The sequence below is a fragment of the Heptranchias perlo genome, unplaced genomic scaffold (genome assembly GCF_035084215.1).
Source record: "Heptranchias perlo isolate sHepPer1 unplaced genomic scaffold, sHepPer1.hap1 HAP1_SCAFFOLD_70, whole genome shotgun sequence".
Lineage (NCBI taxonomy): Eukaryota > Metazoa > Chordata > Chondrichthyes > Hexanchiformes > Hexanchidae > Heptranchias > Heptranchias perlo.
The window spans coordinates 1,881,030-1,904,144 of record NW_027139729.1 but is presented as its reverse complement, the minus strand read 5'-3'; the positions used below and the strand labels follow the sequence as shown (position 1 = coordinate 1,904,144).

Below are 23,115 nucleotides of genomic sequence, written 5' to 3'. Positions count from 1 at the left end.
CAGGAACAGGCACCAGAATGAGAAACAGATGGGATTCCACCAGTGCCTAACGCTGGAATCCAGACTGACTTTACAATCTCTAACTATTAAACTAGATGTTTCCATCCCTGCTGTTTCTCTCGGTATCTTTTGATGGTAAAGAGTCTTTCAGAGATTAAGTGTGCGGCTCTAAAATGAACCAATGGGTTCTGTTCATTCTTGGACTCTTTACTGATAAAACAGACGCTTGAGGAAGTATCTGGAGGGAGGATTTCTCAAACCAATCCGGCAGAAGCATTGGAGGAAAGAGTGAGTCCGTGTATTTGTTGGGATTATTATCTGACAGCAACAGTCGCAGATTAATTTAATCAGAGTGAAACTCTCGATTACTGAGTGTAATACCGAACGGCCCTGAGCTGCAAAACCGAATATAGTACAACAGGTAAGAGACGGTTAAATGTGGCCCATTCTTTCTGTCACTCTCTGCACTGTCACTGAGTGTAGGATTAATAATGTGTCTGTCTCTGGTACAATGTGAGTGAGAGATGAGATTGCATCGTCTGTCTCTCCAATGGGATCTTTCTGGATAAAATGAAACTTTACAGGTTAGACTGCAACCGATGCTGTGGCACTGTGCCTCTCAGCTCTCTCTCACGGTGTCTGTCGCCCTCTCTCGCCCCTCTGTCTCTGGTGCTGTATATCAAGGTTGGATACTGCTATTGAGCGTGATATGAACACACTGATAGAAAGTGTAAGTCTGACAGTGTCTCTCTCTATTACGGACATGAAGGTGGGATACTGTCTGATATAAAACAAAGAGAATGAGATGTCCGGGCCGGGCCTCACTGTAACTGGGGATGTGTTCGGCTCCAGTCCCAGTTCGTGGTCATAATCTTTTTACAGATTCAGGGTGAGAGTCTCTGTGAGACGGTAACACTGGCGGAGAAACTCCGCGTCATAACTCAAACCGCAACACATGAGACTCTCCAAATGTTTGTCAAGTGTTTGTAAAGTGCTGAACCCGTCTGGGTGGGGATGTGGGGAGTTAGAACAGGGAAACAGACTGAAATGGAGGAGCCAAGTTGATTGTTATTGAATGGATTGTATTCAGGCAGGAATATTACTGACTTTTCATTGTAACGTGGCTTAATTAAAAGCTCCGGGTTTTTTGGAATCCTTGAATATGAAGCCCGAGTTTGTAAGGGTTTGTGCGGAGCGTTGTGTTTCGGATCTATTATCGTTAGAAATCGTAGGTCGGAGAGAACTGGAGGCGGAGATGGAAGATCAGAGTCCGCCATCTGCTCTGTCCGTCATTGTGGCCCCTCCCGCTGTCTCTGTTTAATCCCCCATATGGAATCAAAGCGGGTGGGTGGACTCTAAACACGGTTTACTTGTTAAGAGGACGAAAGGCGAGTAATGTTTCTGATCTCCTGGGCACCAGACAATTCACTGTTATTTGTTTCTGTACAGAGTTACATTTCAGTGATTCCCCAGTGAGTTTGATGCGTTATGTAAATAATCCAACAAAATAGAACAGAAAGGGAGCGAAGCGCTGTATCCCACAGATGTAGAAAGGTCAGTCGAGCAGTTCTGGTGATGCTTTACGAGCCCAGCATGGCAAGTAGTTTAAACAAATACAAGAAATCTGGTGATGTGTGGACTGGGGTCCATAAGTCACCGTTTAAAGTACCGGACTGTGGTCGGTGCCCCGACTCCAATCCCATTATTTTTTTTTCAAAAAATATACTTTATTCATAAAATTTGCAGCAATACATACAATACAGTTGTCATATCACATTCCAAACGTACACAATACAGATTATGCAATTTTCAGGTGACGTCAAGTGCAGTTCAATGAACACATTGGACATAATTACAGTTCATGACACTCTAGGGTGCCTCATTGCATTGCACTCAATACAGATTACTGATAACAGCTACGTTACAGATACTTTACAGGTTCATTACAGATTCATTACAGTTACATGACATCAATTAGAATTTTACATTCTGCCCGAGGGGGGTTTTCCCTGATTGCAGCCCCTCGGTGTACAATGGCGGGAAGGCTCTAAACGGTTGCCTTTCCCCACAGAGTCCAATCCCATTAATACCTCATCTCGCCTACAACGAGAAGAAAGCAGCTCGAAGCCACACTGGTAGCATGATATCAGCGTCTCCCTTCAGACAGAAACCAGCCCTTTTACACATACAGTGGGTGGCTCTGAAAAGAGCCTTTACATCTAGGTGCATCGAAACTACGGCACAGAAACAGGCCATTCGGCCCAACTGGTCTGTGCCGGTGTTTATGCTACACACGAGCCTCCTCCCTCCCTACTTCATCTAACCCTATCAGAATACCCTTCGATTCCTTCCTTCCTCATGTGTTTCTCTAGCTTCCCCTTAAATGCACCTGAGCTATTTGTCTGAACTACTCCTTGTGGGAGCATTTTCCACATTCTAACCACTCTTTGGGAAAAGCTGTTTCTCCTGAATTTCCCATTGGATTTATTAGGGACTATTTTATATTTATTGCCTCTAGTTTTGGACTCGCCACAAGTGGAAACATTTTCTCTATGTCTACCCTATGAAACCCTAACGTAAGACCTCTATCAGGTCACCCCTCAGCCTTCTCTTTTCCAGTGAAAACACCCCCAGTCTGTTCAGCATTTCCTAATAAGAATATCCTCTCATTTCTCGTGTCATGAGAATCTTTTTTGCACCTTCTAAGTCCTTTCTTTTATATGGAGACCAGAACTGTGCACAATACTCCAAGTGTGGTCAAACCAAGGTCCCATACACGTTTAACATAACTTCTTTGCTTTTCAATTCTATCCCTCTGGAAATGAATCCTAGTGTTTGATTTGCCTTTTTATGACCTCATTAACTTGTGTCGCTACTTTGAGTAATTTGTATATATGTACCATGAGATCCATTTGCTTCTCTATCCCGTTTAGACTCTTATTATCCAGGCAGTATGTGACCTCCTTATTCTTCATTCTGCAACTTTATTAATGACCTCTTGCATTTTGATGCATTCTTCCTTTGTACTAACTACACCCCCCAATTATTTGTCGTCCTTAAACTTTGAAATTGTACTTCCGATTCTCGAATCCCGAATTGTTAATGTAAATTGTGAACAACAGTTGTCCCAACACCGATCCCTGTGGAACTCCACTTCCCACCTTTTGCCAATCTGAGTAACTACCCTTAACCTCTATTCTCTGTTTTCTGTTTTGTTGCCAGCTTGCAAACCATTCTACCGCCTGTCCCCTGACTCCACGTGCTCTGAACTTAGCCCTGAGTCTCCAACGCGGTACCTTATCGAAGGCCTTCGGAAAATCCAAATATACTGCATCGACTACATGAACCTTGCTCTCCTTGGGTCTTTCAGAGTGTTTACACTGCCCGCTCACCCTCACTGATATTCTATCCTTGAACTGCTGTAATATTGTCCTTTAGTAATATTGCTGCTCCTCCTCCTTTCCCTATTTCTCTGTCCTTTCTAACGATCTTATAGACTTGAATATGAAGCTGCCATTCGTGCCCAGCTGGTAGTCAGGTCTCCATAATGATTTAATGTAATTATCTAACTTTACTCAATGGCTGATGTGAGCTGCGGCAAAATGTATTTCCAGCCGGTCAAGTATTGCAGGTATCGACTGTCTCTTCAGTCCGATATCAGGTGAAGAATTACTGGCTGTTGTGTAATTTCCATTGATTGGGGGTTGGCGACATCTCCTGGGCGGAAACGGGAACTGCAACAGAGCGAGAAAGGATCCGTCAGAAACCAGTTTCAATGAAGAACAAAATCCAACAGCCTGCAGTGTCTGTTCAGGGTCTGATGTTTGAGAGCAGTTTGATCATCCCTGATTGTCAGCGATGGTGGTATAGTGGTGAGCATAGCTGCCTTCCAAACAGTTGACGCGGGTTCGATTCCCGGCCATCGCATTTCAGTATTCTTATTAAATTATTTCCATCATTAAGTTTGCCATCGAATTTGTTGCAGTTCAGCTGGATATTGTTTCCAAAACATAAACTGGTATAATTACAGCAAAACGTTTTCAACGTTAATTTATTTTTCCTATTGAAGGAATAGATGACAAATATACTGAAAATAGTGAGCTACCAAGGGTCTAACGAGAGCGAGGAAGGCAAATGATATGTTAGCTTTTATTGCAACGGTGTTGCAATATAAGAGTAATAAGGACTTGCTGCAATTGTGCTATGAGGACATATTGTGTAAAATTGGCCTATATTCGCTGGAGTTTAGAAGAATGAGAGATGATCGCATTGAAACGTGTCAACTTTTTAGACGGCTTAACAGGGTAGATGCGGAGAGGCTGATCCCCCTGGCTGGAGAGTCAAGAACTTGAGGTCAGAGTATCAAGATAAGGGGTCGGCCATTTAGCATCGACATGAGGAAAAAATTCTTCACTCAAAGAGTTGTGAATCTTTGGAATTCTTCCCCCAGAGGGCTGTGGATGCTCAGTCGTTGAATATATTCAAAGCTGAGATCGATAGATTTTTGGACGCTAATGGCATCAAGGTATATGGGGATGGGGCGAGAAAGTGGAGTTGAGGTCGAAGATCAGCCATGATCTGATTGAATGGCGGAGCAGGCTCGCGTATCGTATGGCCTACTCCTGCTCCTATTTCTTATATTCTTATGTAGAGAGCCTTATATCCAAGTGTGCTGATGACACTAAGTTAGGTAGCACCGTAAACATTATAGATGGGAGCAGAAAGTTGCAAAGGGACATTGATAGATTCAGTGAGTGGGCAAAACTGTGGCAGATGGAGTTCAACGTGGGGAAGTGTGAGGTCATCCACTTTGGACCATAAAAAGATAGGTCAGAGTATTTTCTAAAGGGCAAGAAACTAGGAACTGTGGATGAGCAGAGGGGTTAATGAGACCAAGTACAGAATTCACTAAAAGGTGCAAAAATAAGTTAAAATGGTAATGGTATTTTGATGTTTATTTCAAGGGACAGGAAATAAAAATGAGTGGCAGTTATGTCACAGTTATTCAGAGCTCTGGTTAGAGCTTATTTAGAGTATTGTGTTCAGTTCTGGGCACCGCACCTCTGGCAGGATAAGAACATAAGGAATATGAGCAGGAGTAGGCCTTACGGCCCCTCGAGCCTGCTCCGCCATTCAATGGATCATCTGCTCTTAACTGCCCGATCCCCATATCCCTTGATTGTCTTGTCCAAAAATCTATCAAACTCAATCTTGAATACACTAAACGACTGAACATCCGCAACCCTCTGGGGTGGAGAGAACTGTATCGAGGAAGATAAAGGGAATGAAATGAACTGTGTCATACAGTTACATTTCGCTGCTCTGTCTGAACATTTTAGTCACGACTTCCCTGCAGAGGGATTTGAAAATTCGATGGAAAAGCGTTGGGTGAAAGATCCTTTTGCTTTCGAAAATCCTGAATCTATAATGAAGCTAAATTTGATGCCTGATCAAGAAAACGGGCTGATGCGACTCACCTGTGACAGCGCACTGAAAACACGCCTCAAGTCATTCAGTTTGTCTTATTTTTGGATCAGTGCTTTCAAAGATTATCCACTGTAAGCAAGATTAGTGTTCTGTTGTTCCTGCCGTTCACAAAAACCTACATCTGCGAACTGGGATTTTCGACTTTGAGAAGGTTAAAAACAAGAGAAAGAAACCGACTCAACCCTGCCTGATATGCGTGGAGCGCTTTCATCTTGTGATCCAGATTGGAACGAGATCATGAACAACAGGCAGACACATCCGTCACATTAAGTAAGTGAAACTCAACCTGAACTTTTATTTACTGTATTGACACAATATTTCAAATGTTTTTCAAGTAACGTCGATGTCTAATTTTAGTTATTACTTGAAATGAAGTGAAGAGCATGGACTGACCTTTATTGGGATTTGATGAAAACTCCAGCCGGAAGATATTATTGTTTTGGATCCCTGGGGGAAGTGTTTTCCTTCCACTGGGTCACGAGGAAAAATGTTTGTGAAACACTGTTCCACATTGTACGGTCAGTGTCTGTTCAGCAAACCGACCCTCAATTCCTCAGTCCGTATTTCGAGAAACGCTTCTGTGCGCGACGCCGGCAAAAAAACACTGACCGACTCCCGGTGACTAATGGCGGCCGGAGGCCCCACAATCCCCCGCGCCCCAGAAACCCGTCTATCTCTCCAATGCGCTGATTTCGCGATCAGACTGCGCATGCTCCACAGGCCCGCCCTGCATTCTGGGAGCGCTTCGGTCCTGCAGTTTGTCGCGAGTCGGACTCGGTGGAAACAGGAGAAGAAACCGGGAAGCGGCGGGTGGGACGAGGGAGGCGCTGGGTGAGGGGTTTAATGGTGCTAAGGGCACCCGGGCCGCCCGTCCGCCGGGCCCCCCGGCTCTGATTCGGGTTCTGAGCCGCACTCGGTGTTGCTGAGACTCCGCTCGGCCCCGCTCAGTGTCTCCGACCAGAACCGCGCATGCTCTGGCCATGGGCCCTTCCCGCGCCTGCGCGCTGCTGACCTTTGAATTGAGATAGACCGTATTCTACCGCGCGGGGCATTCTGGGTAAGATTATCGCCATTGTAAAACCCTCTTGCCGATATTTCTGTGATGGGGTGTGAAAGGGCGAGGTTTACCAATCAAAAGCAAAATACTACGAATGCTGGAAATGTGAAACATAAAGAGAAAATGCTGGAAATCCTCAGCAAGTCAGGCAGCATCCGCGGAGAATGAAACAGAGTTAACGTTTCAGATTAGTGTTAAGGTTTTGTCAGAACTTGAAGAAGTGAAAGAATTAACAGTTTTTGAGCAAGTAGAGAGGCAGGGAAAGAGGGGGCGGGGAGGGAAAGAACAAAAGAGAAGGTCTGTGATAGGGTGGAGGGCAGGAGTGATGAAGCAAAAAAAGGGATGAAGCTGCAAGGCAAGGTGGGTGGCAATGGGTCAAGTCAATAAACAAAGGATGACTCCAGTCGAGCTTTAAAGGGCTGCAGTCAGCTGGATGCGTGAATGAGGCCGTGAGCCAAAGGAAGCGAATTTGAAGCGGAGAGAGAGGGACACGCTGTGTAACCGGGCGCAAACACTCATCCGCAGCCCAGACATCACTTCTTTCCCACTAGGCGTGAAAGGACTATATTAATTACAATAATCCATGTTCTTTGATTTTGAATAGTTTAGTTTCTAAATTGAATCAAGTTTCTCCAATTATATTTCCCAACTCAGATTCAAGGCCTCCAACCCAACCCAAATGTTGGAGATGGTGCGATGGTTTTGGGTTTCAGCAGAGGGAGGAGGGTGAGTGTGTGAGACGGGGATTTACAGTCTGGGGGAATGAGCAGGAAGAATGTTCCATAGAAACTAGAATTGCCTGTTCTGAATTTCTATTCTGTATTCACAGTGAGGACTTTTGTAAACTCCAGTGCACTGATTGTGGAAAGAGCTTTAACCAGTTCCACAACCTGTAAAAACATCGCACCATTCACAGCGGGGAGAAACCGGACACATGTTCTGTGTGTGAACGAGGCTTCAACTGATCGTCCAACCTGGAGAGACACAAGGACACCCGTAGGATGGAGAAACCGTGGAAATGTGGGGACTGTGGGAAGGGATTCAATTACCCGTCCCAGCTGTAAACTCATCGACGCAGACACACTGGGGAGAGGCCGTTCACCTGCTCCGTGTGTGGGAAGGGATTCACTCAGTCATCCCACCTGCAGGCGCACCAGCGAGTTCACACTGGGGAGAGGCCATTCACCTGCTCCATGTGTGGGATGAGATTCACTCTCTCGTCCAGCCTCATTGAACATCAACTTGTTCACACTGATAAGAGACCTCTTAAATATTTTGACTGTGACAAGAGTTTAAAAAGCAGAAATGAGCTGCTGAAACTCCAACGCACTCACACTGGGGAGAGGCCGTTCACCTGCAATGAGTGTGGGAAGGGATTCACTCAGTCATCCAACCTGCTGACACACCAGCGAGTTCACACTGGGGAGAGGCCGTTCACCTGCTCCGTGTGTGGGAAGGGATTCACTCAGTCATCCAGCCTTATTGAACATCAGCTTGATCACACTGATAAGAGACTTTTCAAATGTTCTGACTGTGAGAAGAGCTTTAAAAGAAAAAGTGATCTGCTGAAACACCAACGCACTCACACTGGGGAGAGGCCGTTCACCTGCTCCGTGTGTGGGAAGGGATTCACTCAGTCATCCAGCCTCCTGATACACCAGCGAGTTCACACTGGGGAGAGGCCGTTCACCTGCTCCGTGTGTGGGAAGGGATTCACTCGATCATCCCACCGGTTGAGACACCAGCGAATTCACACTGGGGAGAGGCCGTTCACCTGCTCCGTGTGTGGGAAGAGATTCACTCATTCATCCAGCCTTCTGACACATCAACTTGTTCACACTGATAAAAGACCTTTTAAATGTTCTGACTGTGAGAAGAGCTTTAAAAGAAAAAAGGATCTACTGACACACCAACGTACTCACACTGGGGAGAGGCCGTTCACCTGCACTGAGTGTGGGAAGAGATTCAGTCAGTCATCCAACCTGCAAACACACCAACATATTCACAATGGGGAGAGGCTGTTCACCTGCTCCGTGTGTGGGAAGGGATTCACTCGTTCATCCTACCTCAGTGAACATCAACATGTTCACACTGATAAAAGACCCTTTCAATGTTCTGACTGTGAGAAGAGCTTTAAAAGAACAAGGGATGTACTGAGACACCAACGTATTCACACTGGGGAGAGGCCGTTCACCTGCTCCGTGTGTGGGAAGGGATTCACTCTGACAACCAGCCTACTAATACACCAGCGAGTTCACATGTGACTGCATTGGTTGGATACTGCTGTTATCACTGCTTTAATCGCATTCAGGAGTAAACCGTGTTCATTCTGGCAGTTGGGGGCTGTTTCTGATGTTAATAATCCATTTCACTGGACTGCAGTATCAGAATTCTGTACAAGTGTCAAATAAATCAGCTTTCTTTTAAACACAGTTTTTCTTGTCCTTGATAGCTCGATGATAAGACAAGCAGTTTGAGGACTTATGATGAAGTGAGTGGAATCCATCTTTGAAATGAGTTACTCCACCTTTTTAAAAGATGGATCTACAAGATGTCCAAGTCTGACAGGACAGAATATTCTATTATATCACAGGGTCCACTTCAATCAGCCTGAGCAGATTTCCACTACCCTTGAGTGAAAAAGACATTCCTGATTTCAATGCTAGATGCACAAGCTCTAAATTTAAGGTTATGCCCTCTTGTTCCGAAGCATCACTTCCTCCACTTTGTATTCCAGTCCTCGAGATAAAGGCCAACATTCCATTAGTCTGTGATTTTTTATCTGTGCCCGAGCTTTTAGTGATTTGTGTACATGGACACCCAAATCCCTTTGCTTCTGCACCGTTCCCAGTCTCTCACTTTAAGAAAATACTCCAATATTTCCTTTTTGCATCCAAAGTGAATGATCTCACTCTTCCCCACATTGTACTCGATCTGCCACAGTTTGTCCATTCACTTAAACTGTCTCTTTGTAACTTCCTGCTCCCATCTACACCACTTACTGTGCCTCCTAACTTAGTGTCGCCAGGAAACTTGGATCTACAACTCTCTATTCCTTCATCCAAGTTATTGATAAATATGGTGAAAAGCTGAGTACAGATCCCTGGGGATACGTTTTTTAAAATTCGCCAATCAAAGAACATTCCCTTTATCCATACTCTCTTCTCCGACCACCCAACCAATTCCAACCCAAGTCACAAAGCAACTTTCAATTTTGTGCACTTTTATTCATTCATCTCTTGTGCTGAACCTTATCAAATGCTTTCTGGAAGTCCATACAGACAACATCCATATTCAATCCCCTGTCCACCTTGTTAGAGAGCTCAAAACGTTCAACTAGATTACTCAGACATGAGCTGCCCTTCACAATCCATCTTCACTCTCTTTGAACAGCTCATTTTGTTTCTGATGATAGATTTCAGTAATTTCCCAACAACTGACTTTAAACTGACAGGTCTATATTTTCTTGGTTTCTCCCTCCCTCCTTTCTTAAATAACGGAGTGACATTTTCAAATTTCATATCCAAAAGCACAATTCCTCAGTCTAGACAGCTATGGGAAATTATGACTAATGCATCTGCAATTTCCCCACCCGTTTCCTTTAATACCGTGAGGTGGGAAACATCAGGTCCTGGAGATTTCATTCTTTTTTTCCAGTTATTTATTTATATGACTGTGTATAACAGGACTGAGTGTTTCAGCGCTGAGTGTGTGTATAACAGGACTGAATGGCCCAGCCCTGACTGTATAACAGGACTGATTGTCCTAGCACTGACTGTGTGTATAACAGGACTGAGTGTCCCAGCACTGACTGTGTGTATAACAGACATGAGTGTCCCAGCACTGACAATGTGTACAACAGAACTGAGTGTCCCAGCACTGACTGTGTGTATAACAAGACTGAGTGTCCCAGCAATGACTGTGCGTATAACAAGACTGAGTGTCCCAGCACTGACTGTGTGTATAACAGGACTGAGTGTCCCAGCACTGACTGTGTGTATAACAGGACTGAGTGTCCCAGCACTGACTCTGTGTATAACAGGACTGAGTGTCCCAGCACTGACTGTGTGTATAACAGGACTGAGTGTCCCAGCACTGACTGTGTGTATAACAAGACTGAGTGTCCCAGCACTGACTGTGTGTATAACAAGACTGAGTGTCCCAGCACTGACTGTGTGTATAACAAGACTGAGTGTCCCAGCACTGACTGTGTGTATAACAAGACTGAGTGTCCCAGCACTGACTGTGTGTATAACAGGATAGAGTGTCCCAGCACTGACTGTGTGTATAACAGGACTGAGTGTCCCAGCAATGATTGTGCGTCGAGTGTACATGGGCTGTGGGCGGAGATAAATGGGTGGGGTAGAATCCATGATAGGGTGGAGTGACATGGGGTTGTCGGTGGAGATTCATTCGGTTGGAGGAGGTTACAGAGATAGGGAGGGGGAGAGGACCATGGAGGGATTTGAATACGAGGATGAGTGTCTTAAAATCGAGCCTTTGTCGGATCGGGAGCCAGTGTAGTAACACATGAACAGAAACTTACGGTTCACTGCCCGGCAGACAGGTGGAGAAGACATTGATGTCCGCGGAGGAACAGTCAGGGTCACAGCAGCAGTCGAGTTCGCAGACTCCGCCAGTCAGGTCACAGGTACAAATTGGAACGGCTGGAACAAGACACACACAGTGAGATCTTACAACAGAGCACGGACGGTCTCAAAGACCACCTCCCTCCCTTGTCTGAATCCACGATCGCGTCTTCACCATCTCCCAAAATCAATCTGCCGACTTATCCTCCCACTGCTTTCTACTCACCGAATTACAGCTTCCAGATACCCAGCACAACCCACTTAATAAATAATAATAATTATGGAGAGAATAGAGAAGCTGGGATTACACTCTTTGGAGCAGAGAAGGTTCAGGGGAGATTGACTCGAATGGTACCGGGGATGAGAGACTTCAGTTACCGGGAGAGACTGGAGAAGCTGGGATTGTTCTCCTTAGAGCAGAGACGGTTAAGGGGAGATTTAATAGAGGGGTTGAAAATGAGGAGGGGTTTTGATGGAGTCGATGGGGAGAAACTGTTGCCACTGGCGGGAGGGTCGGTAAGCAGAGGACACAGATTGAAGGGAATTGGGAAAAGAGCCAGAGGGAGATGAGGAGAATGTTTTTAGGCAGCGAGTTGTTCTGATCTGGAATTCACTGCCTGAAAGGGCGGTGGGAGCAGATTCAATAATAACTTTCAAAAGGGAATCGGGTCAATCCTTGAAGGGCGGAAATTTCCGGGACTGTGGGGAAAGAGCAGGGGGGAGTGGGACTAATGGGATCGCTCTTTCACAGGGCCGGCACAGGCGCGATGGGCCGAGCGGCCTCTTTCACAGAGCCGGCACAGGTGCGATGGGCCGAGCGGCCTCTCTCTGTGCTGTTTGATTCTCGCTCACTTTAGGGCTCCGACCCACGGCCCGTTTGGCGGGGAGGCGGGAGAGTGACTCCCCCCCGAGCCCAGCTCGACACCGGCCGCTGACAGAGTTCAGATTCACGGGGCCCGCAGGAGGCCCCGAGTAACTCCCCCCGTCACCCCCCCCTCCCCTCTCAGGCCACTCCCGGGTGCGGGCCCTCCCTCTGTCGGCCTCGCCCCCGCCCACAGCACCGCCCGCCCGGCGTCATCCTCCCGGCGCCGGCCTGTTGCTAAGGGAACGTGGCACACGACCCGCGCGACGCATGCGCGGCTTCCCTGGCCGCAGCGCACGTACGCGGCTTGACGTCAGCGCGCAACGTTGAGTGACGCTCCCGCGTGTCACGTGATGTGAGGAGTCAACCCAAGAGGAGTGGGAGGGGGCTGAGGTGAGAGCTGTCAATCAAATTGCTCGGAGTCAGCACTCACTGCGCACAGGGTTTGTAGAATTTGTTTAAAAATGCCAAATCTGGAAGATTTAAATTAAAATAGAAATGTAGAAAAAAAGGGAAAAAATTGCAAATAAAAACAGAATTGTCCAAACTCACATAATGCCACTATTAGTCTTCTCTACCTGGGGCATAGGATGAGCAGAATGTTTGAACAACTTCTTGAATGCAGATATATGGAATGGACCAACAAAGGAAGCAGTGGGGCCTGATTGTATCAGCAAATTCCAGCGAGTTGGCTCGGTATCTGATAGCGATACCTTGGGATATGACAACCTCGAAATTGGGATCTTTATTTTTTTTGTACATGTGCACTAGCTTTTACTGATTGGTGTACCTGGACACCCAAATCCCATTGCTGCTCTACTGTCTTTAGTTTCTCATCATGAAGAAATTAATCCAATTTCTCACCTGGTGCCTGCAATAAATGGTCTTTGTTTAACTCCCCACATTTTTACTGTCCGGCTTTATTTCCACTCTTCACTGTTCAATAACAACAGACACGGTGAGACTCGATCTTTTAAAAAAAAAATTCAAAATATATTTATTTCATAAAATTGATGGATACACACAGTTCAATGTTAATATCACAGTTACAATTCAAAACAACACAATACAGATCGTACAAACTACGGTTCCATTATTACAATTCAACACACAGTACATATCGTCTAATACATGCTGCACAATACAAGGTGAAATGGCCTTACACGGTGGCCTTTCCCCATAGAGCCTTTACGCAGACCGCACCTCGCTTCACTGCATCCCACAGCACGTACTCCTGGACCTTGGAGTGTACCAGTCGGCAGTACTCGGTCGTGGACAGCTCCTTCAGCTGGAAGTCCAGCCGGTTTCGGGCGGACCATGGGGGCACCTTAACGGAAATGATGGTCTACCAGCAGCAGTTGATATCTGTCTTGGTGTATGTCCCGGGGAACTGCCCGTAGTGTACAGTGTCCTGTGTTACCGAGCTGTTGGGGGTGAAACCTCTTCGACTCCACGGTATAGAGGTCCTGGTCTCTGTGGAGAGGGTTTTCACCTTTTACCCGAATACACGGATCTATTCGCCCACATTCATGTTAGTGTTTGGCAAACACTGTGTGATGTCTTTCACACACCTGTCGAACCTTGGGGTCAGAGACGGAGGGGTAATTTCACCTTCACTGCTTGGGCGGTAAACTGACGGAGCAGAAATTAAAATCGGGCCGGTACTATAAGCAGCGGGTGATCCGCTCGACCAGCTCAGCCCCCAGCGATGGTCAAAATTTCCCTCCACGTGTTGTGAACCGATGCAGTTTGAGAAAACGGACCAACTTTTGGGCTTCCAAGATTAATACTAGGGTGTAGGCCAGGAAAGGTGTGGCCGATTTTAATCATCCCCGCCTGGCGGAAATGAGGTGGATGAGACGAGTAAATGATGCCAGGTCACGTGCCGCCCGTTTAATACTGTCGGTCCTGCCTCCGCCACCGTGGGTGGGGTCCTGTGAAAAGGGGCCAGAGCAACACTCACCTGATTCCGGTCAGACCACGTGTAATATGTAAATCAGAGTATGATGACGTACACGGGACACCATTTAATGCTGGGCACAAATGGGAGGAGGAGCCGCCCTTTCGATGGGCATTGAGTGGTACAGAACACTGAGAAGTTTGTTTTTTAACATATATTTCGTGGGGCAAGGAGGAGCTGGAGAGCTTACCCTTGGCCTGCTCTGACCTTGCGAAATCTCCCGGCCCCTGATCGTCTCAGAAATGTATCAGGAGATTTCCTTATAGATCTGTGTAACCAGGCCCAGCCTAATGTCCCATTAAACTCCCTGCAGTGAGTAAACATTGCTGCACAGCAGCTCAGAGAGGAAACGATCTCCGGAACTCCTCACTGGAGTTTGAAATTACATTAATATTTTACCAGTTTGTAACGGTCCGGGTGTTGGTCCATTATTATTCTGTTCTGATCAAAACAAATGTCCCAATGAACAGGACGCTGTCTGACACTGACAGCTCACCCTCAGTCCATCCCACCGGGCAGTGTGTGTGATGGGAAATAATCATCAACCGAAAAGGAGCATTTGATTTTATTCATTTCAGGATTAAACATTTAATATTGAAATCATATTATTTCCAGACTAATGACAGCAACCAATTTCACGTCATAATTACATCTTGTATCATTTCACAACACAGCTTTTGTTGGGTAAAATATAATTCCTGTCTGGTATTTCCAAATTTATTTAAAGTATTGGATTGATATCAGTTACTTTCATGAAGTCATTGATGTCAATGGATGGTAAAATCTTACCCCACCGCCAAACCGGAAAATCTACTCTAATTGACATTTTATTTAATTTCGGATGAAAAGTCTTGAGAGATTTCTATGATTTAACTAATGTAACAATTAGATTCAGTGGGTATTTTACCCCGTTCTTCAGCTCCTCTCTGAATTTAGTCTGGGTCACAGCATAAATACACGTGTTGGTGCAGGAACTGAGAAGTTGAAGCATGAATCCGGCTGACTCAATGTCACTGACCGTATAGTACTGGATGTTTGTTATACGCGTAGAGATAATGAAAAAAACGAGTGTGCTCCATAACAATATAAAACTGCCTGATATACTGAAGAGTAAAATGATGGATTTCCTTCGGTTCTCCATCTCTGGATCCTTGTGATTCTCTCCTTTGCTGCGGCCCCGGAGTCCCCTGCGGACTCTGTTGGCCGCTAAAATGTGCCTGGCGGTGAGAACATTGAACAGTAAAATCAGAATGAATGGGAGGCAAGGCATCAAAACAAGATAAAAGAACTCAAACGCTGCCCATGCGGGTGAAGTGAAAATAATCGGTTTCCAGACACAACCCCGGGGTACATTGTCCATTATATATTCCGGGTCAGTTATAAAGTACCAGGGAATGTTTAGTAAACAGCTCAGCGCACTCACCACCCCGATAACAACAGCCGCCGTTTTCTCGGTACAATATTTTGTTTTCAGCTTCTGACAACAAATGGCCACAAATCGATCAAAAGTGAAAACCACTGTAAACCAGACAGAGGCCACCGTGACTGCAAAACTCAGGATGACAATGAGACGACACACGGGGGTAATGGTCGAAAATGAAACTGGGAAATAAATCTCAACAATGCGCGACATTATGACATCAGTGATAACGACCAGGAGATCGGCCGCCGCCATTCCCACCAGGTAGCGAGTGATACATTTGGAGAGTCCGCACTTTCCTTGGGACAGGATCACAATCGCCACCAAATTAACTGTAAGAGAGAGAAACGGAATCTGAGAAATTACTGATCAGACCTGGAGCCAAAGCTGCAGTTTGAATTGATCTGGGGTGAAATTTCCAGCTTTGTTGCTGCGGTAGAAACTGATTCGCTGACCTGGGCAGCGCTTTCGGGCAGAGAAATGTTTTTAAACACAATTATCAATAACGAATTGAGAAATTAATACGAAAGTCAATAAAGAGAGCACCGGATCCACTGGAAGAGCTGAGTGAGGGCACGTTGCCGGTGGGGAAGGGAGAAGGGGTTTTACGGAACGGCAATCCAACGGGTTAAATCCGTATTTGGGCTCCAGATGGAAGGGAAAGTGACTGATGGCCGGGAAGGTGAGAGGACAGGGGGCGGTGCTGCTGGTTTGTTGCTCAGGGTTAAGAGAGCCGACAGTGGCCGGCACAAAACGGAAAGAACAAGATACGCGACGGTGAATTTGAAGTTTCGGAACGGATTGGAAGAGACAGCTGGAGGCCGAGCCAGTGAGTGAGATTAGGAGGGAGAAAAAGAAAAGGACATGTCGGAGCTGGAGTGGAGTCAGGAGCAGGTGGTTTTCGAAAGCGGATACATTGAAATAACGGGTGAGGAGACAGAGGATTCAATCTAGTGGGAGGAGAGGCTGGGATTCACAGGGAGAGACTGCAGCAGAGTGTTGGAGGAAATCTAATCGAGTGGTCCCAGTAACAAAACACGATTGATGAATTTCACCTTTAATTTCTGTGGTTATTGGTGTCAATGAACAGCTCGTTGTTTACATAATGTGTTCAATAAACTTACTTTGCACATTCAATTAAAATTAAATTGAAATGCATTAATTGAATTAGCCGCTTTCTTTATTGCATTAAGCTGACATATAGATTCTAGAATACAATATCCTAATAATTCAATGTGATCAAGAAATCACTGATTTTATTCATTAAATACATTTCAAACATTTTTATGTATCCAGTCAGTAAACAAGTAAAAGAAATATTCACATGAACAGACTGAGGACCCGATTGCAATAAACACACTCGGCGCGAGTACAATAAAACTCTCACAATCTGACAACATCCTAATAAAACCTTCAAGTCACATTTCCTCTTCATATTTGTACTGGAAGTTTCAGCAGTTCATTCCGACAAATTAGTCACATCGCTGCCGCTCTCTCTCTCTCCTCCCCTCCCTCTCGCTTTCTGTGCATGTGTCTTTCTCTCTCTGTCTTTCTCTTTTCCTCGTTGCTTTTCTCCCCTCTCGTTTTTCTTCTCAGCCCCTTTCTGTATCGCTCCTCTCTATCTCTCCACGCTGCCTCTACACTCTTTCTCAATGCCCCTTTAACATCGGAGTAAATCCTAACATCCTGCGCCTGTTTTCACTTCACCAGCCCGGTGTTCCAACGACCCTATTCTTAGTGTCAGTTTAGCGTCTGTGAACAGTTCAATTTTTCTACAGATCATTCAAGTCTCCAGCTGTTCACCTACACTGTTCACTTCATCTCCAATTCATGGAATAAACAGAATCGAATGCCTCTTCCAGACACACCTCACAATAATTGAAATTCCTTCTCATGTAATTTTAAAGTACAGATTTAGAAGGAGGCATTGTTCAATTAACAAAACGCGAAAAACACCGGTGCTGCTTATAATCGACAGCTAAATAGAAGGGGTCATGATTCCAACAGATAAAGTGCAAACTGATACAACATAACCTCAAAATATTGCATTTCACAGTGAATTCATCCACAGTGAAGCAGAGAATGAGATGTGAAAGAATCAGCAACAACTCAGTTCAGTAACCAGAACTCTGGAGCTACGTCAGAAACACACACAATGAAATAATATCTCATAACAGTGGTAACCAATAAATACATTGAAATCCCAGTTAAACTGAACCATGTTATTGTGGAGGGAGGACATTGCGCTGCCTCCTTGTAACACTGAGACCGTGAGCTGTCTCATTATCAATTACTGAAAACACATTGATGAAAAAATATTCCAGGACAGGTTAGTTCCACAACATGAAACTGTTAACAGCTCCTCATGGTCTGATACCAGCTCTTAGCCCAGACACTGATTCTAATATATTCAGTACATAGATTATTCCAATAACAATGCCAGGAGAGGGCGAAGATGGGAAGGGGTGGACCATTAAACCCGAGGATGAAAATTGTAAATGTTAGGCGATTGGGAAATGGGAATTTGTGAGGGTCAGTGAGGCCGAGCAGGACCTGGTGCTGTTTGGAAGGTGGAATTTGGGTGACCGGCCAGGAGTGCATTGGAGGAATGGAGTCTACGGATATAATGCAATTTCTGGAGGACCGAATGTCTGGAAGTTATAGACGAACCATTATTCGACAATAAATTCAGTACAGTGAATAATCCAATAACAATGTCAGGATTGGAAATGCAAAGATCATAACTGAGATAATGCAGTTGTTACAAGACCGAACATTTTGAAGTTAAGTACATACCATTATTCAACAATACATTCAGTACAGCGAATAATCCAGCAACAATGCCAGGGTTAGATAAACAAAGTTTATTACAGATATAATGCAACTCCTACAAGACTGAAAGAGCAGAGACTTTAAACAATCAATCATTCAACTGATAGAACAGAACAGGCGGCTGTGTAAAACATGGTGGGCGTAAAAATAATTAGCCAGTACAGCAGCAGAGTTAACACCGATTTACAATGTTCATAGGTGAGTTAACAGCTTACCTGGAACTCCAATGGCTGCAAGAACAGGATAGTAAATGCGTTCTATCTGAAACATTACTGAATATCCCATTTCTGTGAGAAGCAGTGACTTCTGCTGATCTGAAAACCGCAGCTCCGGCAGGCGTTCTGCGCTGATACATTGCAATGAGCCTGATTTATACAGGGGCTAAATCTCCACTGACACGGTTATACCCCTGATCATTGCTATTACTTACAGTCACCTGAACAAACACATTACATCAGCAGCTTTGACTCCAATGGAAATAAAGACGTGGATATATCACAAACATCTCAAAGTCTTGGGCATCATCTTAATGAGACTTCTCTCAGGAATAAAGTTAAAAGCTGTGCTCAGAAAGGACTGGTCCAATAACAATGAGCGGCTTCATTTACAGTTTTCATATAATTGTATTGATCATGTTCATTCTTTCCATTTAATTCATAAATTTTACGTATTTCACCGTGTGTACACTGAATCCAGGGACAAAAGCAGACCCGTTTCACTCTGTTCCTGCAGTTTCACAGTTAAAATATTACTTTTGTGTCTCTGACACAGGGACAGTTAAAGGCCACGTTTATGATTGCAGCCGAGAAATGACAGTGGGTGATATTAGGGGTCGGACAAGAACGCGCTTCATTGCCATTCCTCTCTCCGTTATTTTACTGCAGATGTTTACCCGTTTATTTTACATTGGTTGACGGCTGCAGTAAAATTGCTCCCGTGTAACCCCGAGCTGAGCTCATGACCCGATTTGACCTCCATCACAAAGGGCCCGTGCCTCCCTCACTCGCCTTCATTCATTCCTCAGCCCATTGCCATTGAAACCCTCCTCATTGCCTCTGTCCCCTCCAGACTCCATTCCTCCAATGCACTCCCGGCCGGTCACCCAACTTCCACCTTCCAACCAGCACCAGGTCCTGCTCGGCCTCACTGACCCTCACAAACTCCCATTTCCCAATCGCCTAACATTTACAATTTTCATCCTCGGGTTTAATGGTCCACCCCTTCCCATCTTCGCCCTCTCCTGGACACCTGCATTAATCCCACCCGTGACCTCCTCATTCATTGATCACTGGCCTCTTTTGTTGGGACTACCCTCGCCGAGTTCCACTCACCTGTCTGATTATAGAATCAAAGAAAGATTGTAGCAGGGTCGGAGGCCATTTGGCCCATCAAGTCCGTGCCGGCTCTATGCAAGAGCAATCCAGCCAGTCGCACTCCCCCGCCCTTTCCCCATTGCCCCTATTTTTTTCCTTTCGAGTACTTATCCAGTTCCCTTTTGAAGGCCATGATTGAATCTGCCTCCACCACCCCCTCAGGCAGTGCATTCCAGATCCTAACCACTCGCCGTGTGAAATAACTTTTCCTCATGTCTCCTTTGGTTCTTTTGCCAATCACCTTAAATCTCTGTCCTCTGGTTCTTGACCTTCCTCCAATAGGAACAATTTTTCTCTATTTACTCTGTCGAGACCCGTCATGATTTTGAATACATCTATCAAATCTCCTCACAACCGTCTCTGTCCCAAGGAGAAAAACCCCAGCTTCTCTATTCTATCCAAGTAACCAAAGTCCCTCATCCATGGAATCATTCTATTAAATCTCTTCTGCACCATCTCTAAGGCCTTCACATCTTTCCTAAAGTGCGGTGCCCAGAACTGGACACAATATTCCAGTTGTAGCCAAACCAGTGTTTTAGAAAGGTTCATCATGACTTGTTTGCTTTTGTACTCGATGCCTCCATTTATAAAGCCTATGATCCCGTAGCTTTTTTAACGACTTTCTCAACCTGTCATACAACCTTCAACGATTTGTGTACATATACCCCCAGATCGCCCTGTTCCTCTACCCCTTTTAGATTATATTGCCACTCGTCATTCTTCCGACCGAAATGTTTTACATCACATTTTTCTGCGTTAAATTTCATCTGCCACGTGTCCGCCCATTCCACCAGCCTGTCTCTGTCCTCTTGAAGTCGATCACTATCCTCCTCACTGTTCACTACAGTTAGCCAAACCCTAACCCTACAGCTGTAGCAGGAGCTTCTCTCCCCACCCTGTCACCGTTATATCTGATGTCTCTAAAGGTTCAATCCTTGGCTCCCTCCTCTTCCTCATCGACATGCTGCCCTTTGGTGTCATTTTCTGCAGCCATGGACCAATTTTCAGATATACTCTGTCAAAACCACCGGCTCTCTTGACCCTTCCAATGCCTTTGTGATGTCAGACTGACATTCTGTTTGAGATGAGCCACAAATTCCTCCAGTTAAAATTGGGAAATCATAATCTTTGACCCCACAATCTCCACATCCTTGACACGGATTCCATCCCAACCCTTCCCGTTTTGACTGGTTAGCCCCTCACCAATCACCAAAACCCTTACTGACCTGCACTGGATACCAGTCTCCTCAGCCTGCAAATCATCTGTTTTCTTTCTTACACTTACATCCACCAGGCCCTCACCCCTCGCTATCTTTGTAACTTCCTCCAACGCTGCAGCCCCTGCCAAACACCCCGCTCTTTCACCTCTTGCCGCTTGTGCATCTGCAGCCCATTTGCCCTATTGTTAACAGCCGTGCCTTCAGCCTCAGCTCCAGAATGCCCTCCCTAAACACCCCTTATCTCTCTCTCCCCCTTTTCAGGTGTCACCCATGGCTCAGTGATAGCAGTCTTGCTTCTGACTTAGAAGGTTGTGAGTTCAATTCCCACTCCAGAGCCTTGAACACATAATCCAACCACACATTGCAGTGGAGTATTGAGGAAGCGCTGGATTGTTGAAGGATCAGTACTGAAGGATTGATGTACTGTTGGAGGTGCCGACTTTCGTATGACACATTAAATCGTGAAACAATCTGCTATCTTATGTATGTGTAAATAATCCCTTGGCACCATTGGAAAAAGAGCTGGGGAGTTCTTCCCGATGTCCTTGCCAATATTTATTCCTACACCAACATTAGTAAAACGGATTTTCTGTTCACTTTTCTGATTGCAGTTTGTGGGAGCTTCCTGTGCGCAAATTCGCTGCTGCGTTTCTCTACATTACCATAATGAATACACTTCAAAATTTTCTTCATGAAGAGTAAACCGTTTTCGGACGCCCTGAGGTCTTGAAAGGCGCGACATAAAGGCAAGTTATTACCTTCATTCAGACCCTCCGTGAAACTCATCGCTTGCTTCAAGCTTCTGTCATCCCTCCTAATATCTCCTTCTTTGGCCAGGGGTCAATTTTTGTCTGATTATACCTCAGTAAATCAGCTTAGGATATTTATCTGTGTTAATCCGCTATATAAATACAAGCAGTTATTGTTATATTTTACCATCCTCCAATCTCTTCATCCGAACATTGGTGGCCATTCCTTCGGGAATCTAAATTCTACTGTCGTAAACCAACCTTACCCTCTCCATCTCTTCATTTGTTTCTCCTCCTTTTAGACCCTCCTTAAACGCACGTTTTGACAAAGGTTTTCGCCAGTCCTCCTGATATCTTCTTATTCCTTTATTGCCCGTTTATACCCACTCCTCCCTGAAGTCCCTTGGGAATGTTTATTACATTAAAGGCGATCTGTAAATGCGAGTTGTTATTGACTTCCATTGGAATGTGTTCATTAGTTGTCCACTGTATGAGCAAAAGTAATTTCTGGGCTAATATTCTTGTACCAGATAGAGATTTGTGTAATAAACGGAATTGTAGAGATAAATGAACATTAACAACTACTCGTGGACAATGTTATGTTTGAACAACATAACTCTATTTATCTACAGACAACGCATTCTGGAGGGCGGATACGTCTGAACTCACGGCTGTCAAAAGTGGGACAAATGGACACCGGAGGCATTCTTTCGGGAGCCCTTCATTTAAGATGAGACCAACTATAGTGACCAGGATGAAGATTTATTAGTTATTCTCTTTGGTTAAAGTCCGTAGTTCCACAGTATAGTGTGCAGTTTGGGCGCCTCATTATGGAAACAACATTAAAAGGGCACAATACAGATTCTCTCGAATGAGGCCAGGGAAGGGAAACTGCACGAGGAAAGATGTGAAATACCGGGATTTTTTGTATGGAAATGGAGAAGAGGAGACATGAATTTCAAATCATGAAGGTGTTTGATAGAGTAATAGAGAATTACTGTATCATTTGTTTGTGAAGATCAGTGATAGTGTAATAGAGAATTACTGTATTCTCTGGCGGTCAGGATCAGTGATAGAGTAAAAGTGAATTACTGTATCCTCGGGTTGTGAGGATCAGTGATAGAGTAAAAGTGAATTACTGTATCCTCTGGTTGTGAGGATCAGTGATAGAGTGATAGAGAATTACTGTATCCTCGGGTTGTGAGGATCAGTGATAGAGTGATAGAGAATTACTGTATCCTCGGGTTGTGAGGATCAGTGATAGAGTAATAGAGAATTACTGTATCCTCTGGTTGTGAGGATCAGTGATAGAGTGATAGAGAATTACTGTATCCTCTGGTTGTGAGGATCAGTGATAGAATAATAGAGAATTATTGTATCCTCTGGTTGTGAGGATCAGTGATAGAGTGATAGAGAATTACTGTATCCTCTGGTTGTGAGGATCAGTGACAGAGTAAAAGTGAATTAGTGTATCCTCGGGTTGTGAGGATCAGTGATAGAGTAATAGAGAATTACTGTATCCTCGGGTTGTGAGGATCAGTGATAGAGTAATAGAGAATTACTGTA

At 45.0% G+C, this 23,115-nt stretch overlaps 1 non-coding gene and 1 pseudogene across 1 annotated transcript; one reads left to right on the top strand and one right to left on the bottom strand.

Moving 5' to 3' along the window:
• Window positions 1-23,115, bottom strand: part of LOC137318381 (zinc finger protein 850-like) — a 263,722-nt pseudogene that overhangs the window by 110,658 nt on the left and 129,949 nt on the right.
• trnag-ucc (transfer RNA glycine (anticodon UCC)) lies at window positions 3,856-3,927 on the top strand. Its single transcript has one exon. It is a non-coding gene; the product is annotated as a tRNA-Gly (tRNA).